The following is a 9,255-nucleotide window of genomic DNA, read 5'->3' as shown; positions in this document are numbered from 1 at the left end:
GTGTCAGAGGCAGTGCGGTTGGCACAGGATAGAGCAGGGTTTGAGCTGTTGTGCATAGGGTCGCTATGAGTCGGAAACGACTCGACGGCACATAACAACAACAACAACATAGCCAGGAGAGGATAAAATTGATGAATGGGACCTTCTAAGAATCAAATCCCTATGCAAATAAAAAAACTTCTCCAACAGGGTAAAAAGGACTTTCCAGTCAAAGGCTGGAAAGAATATTTGGTAATGACATGTCTAATAAGGAACTTATGTCTAGAATTTATGGAATACTTGAGCACAACAATAAGTTAAAGGTAAAACAATCCAATCACTAAATGGATACAAGATATAAACAGACACTTCACCAAAGAAGACATTCAGATGGCAAACACACACATGAAGAAATGTTCAAAATCCCTAGCTCTAAGAGAGATGCAAATCAAAACAACTTGAGATATAATCTCACCCCAGTAACAATAGTAAAGTTCAACAGAGCAGCAAACAACAAATGCTGGTGAGGTTGTGGCAAAATAGGAATCCTTATTCACTGTTGGTGGGAGTGCAAAATGGTGCAACCATTCTGGAAGGCAATATGGCGCTTTCTCAAAACGTTGGAAATAGAAATACCATTTGACCCAGCAATTCCACCACTTGGAATATATCCTAAAGAAACCACAACTGCCACCCAAGCAGATATATGCACACCCATGTTTATTGTTACATTGCTCACAATAGTACAGAGATGGAAACAAACCAAGTGTCCATCAACAAAGGAATGGATAGAGAAGCTGTGGTATCTTCACACAACAGAATACTATGCCACTCTGAAAGACAAAGAATTCATGAAATATCATACAAAATGGGTGACCCTGGAGGACATTATGCTGAATGAAATATTGCAGCCACAAAAGGACAAATACTGAATAGTGCCACTGTTATAGAACAAGATTGACACTGGGGTTGGGAGGAAACAAAAAAAAAGAGGGGATAAATAATGTACACTTCATTGAAATAGATGAGGGAAAGAACTGCTCAAAAGGAATACATGATTAGGTATTATTTGCATGACAACAGTCCAGAATAAGAGCTGCATAGTAAAGTGGACTTTGGGTGGCATGGAGGGGAATTCTACAACCATGAAAAAAATTTTATTTTTCAAAGAGAAAAGCAAATGAGCGTGCAGGGAGGAAAATGTGCAACAATGAATTAATTGAAATTCAAGCTCTCAAAGTTCATTAAAATCTCAATAAAATTAAAATTAAAAAATAGGATGACATTGTATAACGTTACAATCCATAAAAAAGAAATTATTTTCCAACTTCATCTTTTATTTCTCATGTTAGCAATCACTTCCTTTACCTCTTTTCTACTTTTTATAATAGCTTCCTAAATAGCCTTCCCAGCTTCCTCTTTGCATGTTTACAAACAAATAAATCCTTTCTTAGAATCCTTTTCCTTGAGCTTTCCAGTTACTTCCTATCTCAAGCAGAGTAAAAGCAAAATCTTTAACATTACCTAAGAATAAAGATTTACATTTGCTTTTTTTTTTTTTTAGAATTTCACAGTGCTCTGAAGACAAGATTGGAGTTCAAGAGCTAGGGTATGTAAATACCCTAGACTGTCAAAGCACCTTAAAACCAAGGGTGAACCACCACAGATAGACTACTGCAAACCTCAGTCTTTGGAACATCAAAATAAAATAACTGCCAAAATATAACTCAGTAACCAGCAAAAATACTATTCCAAAATGATCACAAAATAAAAATGTGATAAATCAAGCAAATGAAAACAGAAAATTAATCATCTTCATACTAACAGAAAAACAGAATTGTGGCCGCCCCACACATACAGAAAGCAATCAGTAGACAAAATAGAGAGGGATAAAAATCAGCAAGAAGTAGAAGTAAATATAATGTTCATTGATTGTAAAATATAATAATCAAATACAGAGAACACACAACTGTCTAGTTGATTGTGACTCATATTGCTGTTGTTACGTGCCATTGAGTTGCCTATGACTAATAGTAACACCATAAACAATGAATCTGAACACTGTCCTTTACTGTGTCATCCTGGTCATCTCTGACATCCAAGAGTCCATTGCTGCATTCACTGTGTCACTACAGCTCACTGAAGGCCCTCCCCTCTTTCACGGAAAGCACAAAATACATAGAGATTTTAATATCATAAACATTTAGAAAAGCAGACTGTCACATCTTTTTCTGTGGAGCAGTGGGTAGGTTTCTTTTATTGCTGACTTTAGGTTAGCATTTAAGTGCTTTAACCACAATAATACCAGGTCTTATCATAAGATGCAATACTGGAAAAAAATAGGTCTAAGATAAAAGAAGTGCCATGGCAGGGTAGTAATGCAGAAGCCAGAGGGAAAATGAGTTAAAAATTGAGATAGGTAAGATGATGGACTAGACTGATGGTAGCCATACCTTCTTCAACTAAGACATCAGAAAACAAAGGTAGGTGAGCTGTGGTGGCCTAGAGGTGTGCAGTTCTAATCCTCCAGATGGTTGGCTGGAGGAGGGACAATCTCCTCCTGTATCAGTCAGATTCGATTTGATGGTGCGTACACACACACACACACACATACAAATAATAAAAGAAAAAAAGAAAACAAAGGTAACATATGGATGATAACTGATAATCCTGAGATAGAGCAGTGAATTGTAAAGAGCATGAAAGCAGTTCTTTTTAAGGTTTGCAGACAGCTTTTTAGTCAGCATGGGGACCAGGGACTGTGGACAGGTCCACACCAGCAGCTGGGGACAAGAAAAGTGCAAATTTCTCCTTCTCCATACCCTACATATGATATCAGGAAAATTACTTCTCCCTCCTAACAAGGTAACCAGTAGTGTTTCGCTGCCTCCACTCCGGCTATGCCTGAGGCCATGTTTGTGCTATTTTGTATCTGTGCCAAAAGTGTGCTCATATCTCCATAACCGGAGTCACACCCTATCTTTGCAGGTACTCTGACTGTGCTGTGTCTGACCTTGAGCTAACCATTAGATTGGTAGGGATACCACCACTGACTGGAGGCCTTCCTTCTGACTGGGATTGCTTATAGATTCTGTGCCTAGTAAATGGCAAGTCTATATTTAGAACAGTACGTTTTCCATGGAATGTGCCATCGGTAGGTATCTTGGATTGGTAGTGACTGTCTTTACATGCTAATAAATGTACTACTATGGTTGACTATCCTGCCTGCACGCATGCAATGCACTGGCAAAAGCACTCTCCCTGACCAAGTGGACTACGTAGAGAGAACTCTGAGGTCTGGAGAAGCTCTATCACAGGTTGGGGAACCCCATCCTGCAGTGACCTTTAGACCAGAAGAAGTGCCATTTGTGGTCCAGCATGTATCTTGAATACTGAGCCACATCTCAGATGAACAAAAATGGTGCCCTGACACTGAAACCAAACCCCAACCATCTCTTAAGCGGACACTGCCCCAGAATAGTCTTTTTGCTTTGACTTCCCATAGTAGTGATAAGAGCACTGTTAGGCCCAGACCAAGGTCAAGCGGGCGAAGGAAGGATTCAAAGAATAGAACATGTCAACAAAGGGAGTGAACAGCATTGCCCACCTGGCTAAAGCAAAATGGAATGTTCCTCCCTTCCCTCCCTGAAGATTTTACTATAAAAACACTGCCAAAATATTATTCGAAATGGTTGACTCTGGACAACATTATGCTGAGTGAAATATCCCAGTCACAAAAGGACAAATATTACATGATGCCACTGTTGTAGAATGGGACTGTCCTTGGGGTTGGGGAGAGACTGAGTAAGATGGGTTCAATAATGTATACTGCACTGAAACAGAGGAGGGAGAAAACTGTTTAAAAGAGATATATGACTAGGTACTTCTGTCATCACAGGAGTCTAGAGCGAGGGCTACATGGTGGAGGGGACCTGGGAGAGGGTTTGTAAAACAATGAAAGAATCCTTTCTTTTACTTTTCCATAATTTTTGACTCATGTACTTATAACTTGTTAGTCAAATTTGTGTCTTCTAGGTTGCAACACCCCCATGATACATCTTCAAGGATATGAACATGTACGGCCAAGCACAATCAATAAGAGTGCATCTAAATTCCAAAATCAATCTCCATAATAGTCTATGTGTTTCCTACTGCCAAAGGGGCCCTTTAGAGTAGTGAGAGAAGATCTTCACCCTGAAACCCACAGCGTCCCTTTTCAGCAGGAAGTAGCTAAGAGAATACGCCATCCCCTTTTCCTTATGAATCAGGGTGAAGTCTCTCTCAGGGAGGAGTGATAGGGAATGGCAAAAGACACACCGACAAAGGAGATTAATCAGAACTGACTTTGACAAGCACTGTGGCACTTGGACAATTAAAACAGACATTCGGATGGCGGGGAAGAAGAACAAACTGGGGAGGAGGGTAGAGAGAATGGTGCAGCAATGAAGGAATGAAAACCCAAAATCCCTGTAAATGTTCATTAAAACTAATAAAATTTAATAATAAAAAAAAAACACTGCCAAAAACTTTCTAGGGTTGACTTCCTTGTTCTCCATTTTGAGGCCAAGGAACCTTGCCTGGGAGCTCCCTTAATAAAGCTGCTTTTAGCTTTCTCTTGTTCTCATCCCTTTCTTGGGGCCTTGGCCTCACGTCTGGTGCAAAGACCTAACAAACACTAATCAGTCTTCCCTCAATTGTTCTACATAAACAGCAAACAGAGACCTGCACACATAGCTCCACCTTCTATCACATCCACCAGAAGACAGGAGATCAAACACTAAGAACTGCTAAACTAGCAAGTTGTGCAGCACATTTAAATCACAACTTCTGAAGGCAAAAAAACCTTAAACCACTCAAACAACAACAAACCAGGATAAGATGCCCACCCCTCAACAAAAGACCAAGATGAGAACCAGAAAATGAAGAAAGACTTGAAAAATCTTGATAAGGCATTGAAAAGAAGGATAGTGAATGTCTCATGATTTCTGGTACGTTCACACAACGGAATCCTACGGACATGCAGGAGCAATGATTTTGTAAATTATTACCTAACTGAAGAGGGACTGGAGTACATTTTTCTGAGTGAACTAACTCAGTGCCACAAAGACAAATATTGTATAAAACCACTGTTGTAGAATGGGTATAAGTATCCAAGGGATGGGCAGAAGCAGAGGAATGAGGATGCACAGGGGGTTGGGGGATTAATCATGAGGTTCTACTATCTGATGGCTGGAGGGGTGAGGGAAATGGGAAGAGTCATTTCTGGAAAACAATGTATTTGAATTTTCTAAATAAACTAGTTGTTGGTGTTGGTGTTGTTAAATGCCATTGAGTTGTAAGGGACTCATAGTGACCCTATGAATGAAAGACCTGAACACTTGTATAACTTTCTTCATTCCTCCAAGTTCACAGGGTCTCCAGAGGCAAGCTATTTTGGAAGTGGATGCCACTTCTACTTCCAAGCTTGTTTTAATAGGGGAGCTCCACCAAATACTGTCTGCCTTGGGTGACCAATATTGTATTTGGCACATCAGAGTCACAGTGTTCAGCATCACAGCAACTATGAGTTACCTCTTTACGGCAAATTGACAGACCAGTGCTATACCACCTAGAAGAATGTTTGACCAAAACCAATTAAAAGCAGGCCTGAGGGATGCAAAATAAAATCACCCAATATAATAATAATTATAAATAATTTAAAAAAGAATGATAGTTAAGCATTTTCAACAGATTGAGAAATGAAAGACAAAATTAGTGAGACAGAAGAAGTATCCCTCAATACTAATCTGTTAGGAGAGCAACTAGGTGGAGGAAAAGAGAGAAAGAATAAGATTTATCTAGGATCTCATCAAGAAGAATAATGTACATCACATAAATGGAATTGCAAAACAGAAAAGAGTTTTGCCCTCAAAAAAAAAAAAGCATAGTGAAAATCATTGACAATTTGCTGAACCTATCAAATATTATGAAAAGTTAGAACATATGTATTTAAGAAGCTAAGCCAAAGAAATAAGGCAGATAAGAGGCAATAGGATGATATATAAAACCCCAAAAGGAAAAAAAAATTGCCAATGAAGAATTATATCCTTCAAAAATGATGGTGGAATTAGGGTATTTCCAGATAAACAGAAACAAAAGGAATTTATCTGCAATATGCAAAAGATACAAGTTTGCTCACCCTAACTGAAGAGGATTTGATGCACTTACTGAAGAAGATCAAGGACTGCAGCCTTCAGTAAAGACTGCATCTCAACATCAAGAAAACAAAAATACTTATCATTGGGCCAAAATGAAGCATCATGATACATGGAGAAAAGATTGAAGTTGTTAACAATTTGATCTTGCTTGGATCCACCAACAATACCCCTGGAACCAGCAGTCAAGAAATCAAAAGACGAGGTACTTTGGGGAAATCTGTTGTCAAGGACCTCTCTAAAGTATTAAAGAGCAATAATGTCAGACTAATGGCTAACCCAAGCCATAATCTTCTCAATTGTTTGTTATGCATCTGAGAGCTGGACAATGAATAAAGATGACAGGAGAAGAAATTATGTCTTTGAGTTGTGGTGCTGGAGAAGAGTATTTAACATACCATGGACTGCCAAGAGAACAAGCAGGTTTGTCCTGAAGAGGTGGCTCCTTGGAAGCAGGAATTCTGAAACTCTGTTTCACTTTCTTTCGACAGGTTGTCAGAAAGAACCAGTCCTTGGAGAAGGACATCATGCTTGGAAGGGTAGAAGATTAGCCCAGAAGACGACGACCCTGGGATGCAATCCATTGACACTGTCACTGTGGCAATAGCATCGGGTGTGTCAGAGAAGGCAAAATTGACTCAGGATAAGGCACAGTTTAGAGCTTTTGTTCATGGAGTCACTATAAGTCATAGTCAACTTAATGGCACATAACAACATGAGAATTTATGAAAATTAGACCAATTTTACAAAAAAATATAAAAGGAAATTCTTTAGACAGAGAACAGAATACAACCCAAAATTAACATACATAACATCATTCAGAAACTGACTTGGACATATAAAGGCAAAAAGTAAAATAAACTTATGACACAGGCAGTAGAGAACCAGAGATAATCAGTGTATAAATAATGACAAAAACAAACCAAGAAAACATAATAAGTAGTATATTTCCAGAATTTCAAAATGGAGAAGAGATGAAATGAAGGTGATTTTGAGATAAAAATGAACAGGTTTATCTTTTGCAACAGGTTTATAAAAGAGTAACTTAAAGGGAAATCACCAAGAAAATTAATAAGCTTCAAAAAAAGAGCAGAATTCATAAAGCCTTAGTAAACACTAAGAAAACAGTAATAAAGGAAATAATCACAAAAGCCTTAGAGGAAATTAAGTCAGGCCAGAAAAGTAGACTGAACAAAGAAATCAGCAACATCACAAAAAAAGAGCACAGCAATAATGCTAGCAATAAAACTATACCTAGTGATAATTACACTATATGTAACTGGGTTAAATATACCAATCAAGAGAAAAAGTGTAGTAAAATAGATAAGATGGCCCCCATAGTTCTTTAGAAAGCTAATCCAGTAACTCCACCACAAAGTATATATCGTAAAGAAATAAGTGATGCAACATAAACCAATACACACGTTTTGTTCACTGCAGCATTATTTACAATGGCAAAGGGATGGAAACAACCCACATGTTCAACAGACACATGAATAACAATGGTGCATTCATACAATAGAGTACACCAAATATTAGAAATCCAAACATTTGCAAAATACCACATAACATAAATGGATTTAGGGGACATTATGTTGAATCAAATGCGTTAGTCACAAAAGGACAAATATTATTATATAAAGTTAAGCATAATTTTACACACAGGTACAATCATTCATGGATTGCTACCCTTGATGAGAAAGGAGGGAAAAGCAATACAGAATAAGAGAATAATCAACATTAAAGAAAGGGAAGATGCTATGGAGAGGTAAATGAGAACTAAATGGTAACTAGAATTACAGGAAAGATGTTTGAAAAGTGTAATTATGCTGTGGATATTGAAATCAAGGTTATAAAACAAAATCCATATAAATGGTTGAAGAAAAATTATTCTGCAACATTTGGCAATACCATTTCATACAAGGGTCTCATACCAAAAGTTTACAGAATCTTAAAGGCCCTCCACAAGAAAAAGACTGATAACACAATTAGAAAATTAACAAATCACATGGGAAAAACTTTCACATAGGAAGATATTTGGATGGCCAACAGACACATGAAGAAATGCTCTAAATCACTGGCAATAAGAAAGATGCAAATCAAAATCAAAATGAGATACCATCTCACTCCAGTAGTAGTGGCAAAGTTTAACAGGACAGCAAGTAATAAATGTTGGAAAGGATATGGAGAGATAGGAACTCATGTTGATGGGACTGTAAAATGGTACAACCACTCTGAAAGGCAATTTGGCATTTACTGAGAAAGCTGTGTATAGACATTTCATATAACCCAGCTATTCCACTGCTTGGAATATACCCCGAGAAAATGAGAACTGAGGTATAAATGGAAACTTGTACATCAATGCTCACAGCAGCATTATTCATCATCGCAAGAACATGGAAACAGCCCAAATGCCCAACCAAAACCAAATGGATTGAGAAATTATTGTATACTGACACAATGGAATACTATGCAGCACACAGGAGCAATGTATTTATAAATCACTAACTTGGTGATTTATAAATCACCTAACTTGGGTGACTTCTCCTTGCCAGAGGGAGTATGGTGGTGCGAGCGCAGGAGTTATGGCAAGCTTTTGGAGTTGAGTGCTTTTCCGGCCTTGTGTTTGATGTGCAGGTTTGCTCTGCCCCCAGGAGTGAGGCAAGTCAGGCTTGGCCTAGGGTTTAAGGCAGGAGGCAGCCTTAAGCCCAAAGGGCTTTTCCTGTCAAACATTCTTCTAGGTGGTATAGCACTGGTCTGTGCGTTGCTGTACAGAGGTAACTCGTGGTTCCTGTGATGCTGAAGACTGTGACAGTGATGTGCCAATCGTGGTAATGGGTACCCATGGTGGACAGTGTTGGCTGGAGCTTCCCGATTAAAACAAGCCTGGAAGCAGGAGTGGCATCCACTTCCAAAATAGCTTGCCTCTAGAAATTCTATGTATGAACAATGCTCAGACCTTTCATTCATAGGGTTGCTATGAGCCATCTATGACTTGATGGCATCTAACCAAAACAACAACAACCTAACTTGGGAGGGACTGGATAGCATTATGCTAAGTGCACTAATGCATTTCTATAAT

Source organism: Elephantulus edwardii, unplaced genomic scaffold (genome assembly GCF_000299155.1).
Source record: "Elephantulus edwardii isolate Elephantulus edwardi_28Jun2011 unplaced genomic scaffold, EleEdw1.0 scaffold00270, whole genome shotgun sequence".
Taxonomy (NCBI): Eukaryota; Metazoa; Chordata; class Mammalia; order Macroscelidea; family Macroscelididae; genus Elephantulus; species Elephantulus edwardii.
The sequence above is the reverse complement of the archived record's forward strand: the minus strand, read 5'-3'. Positions refer to the sequence as shown.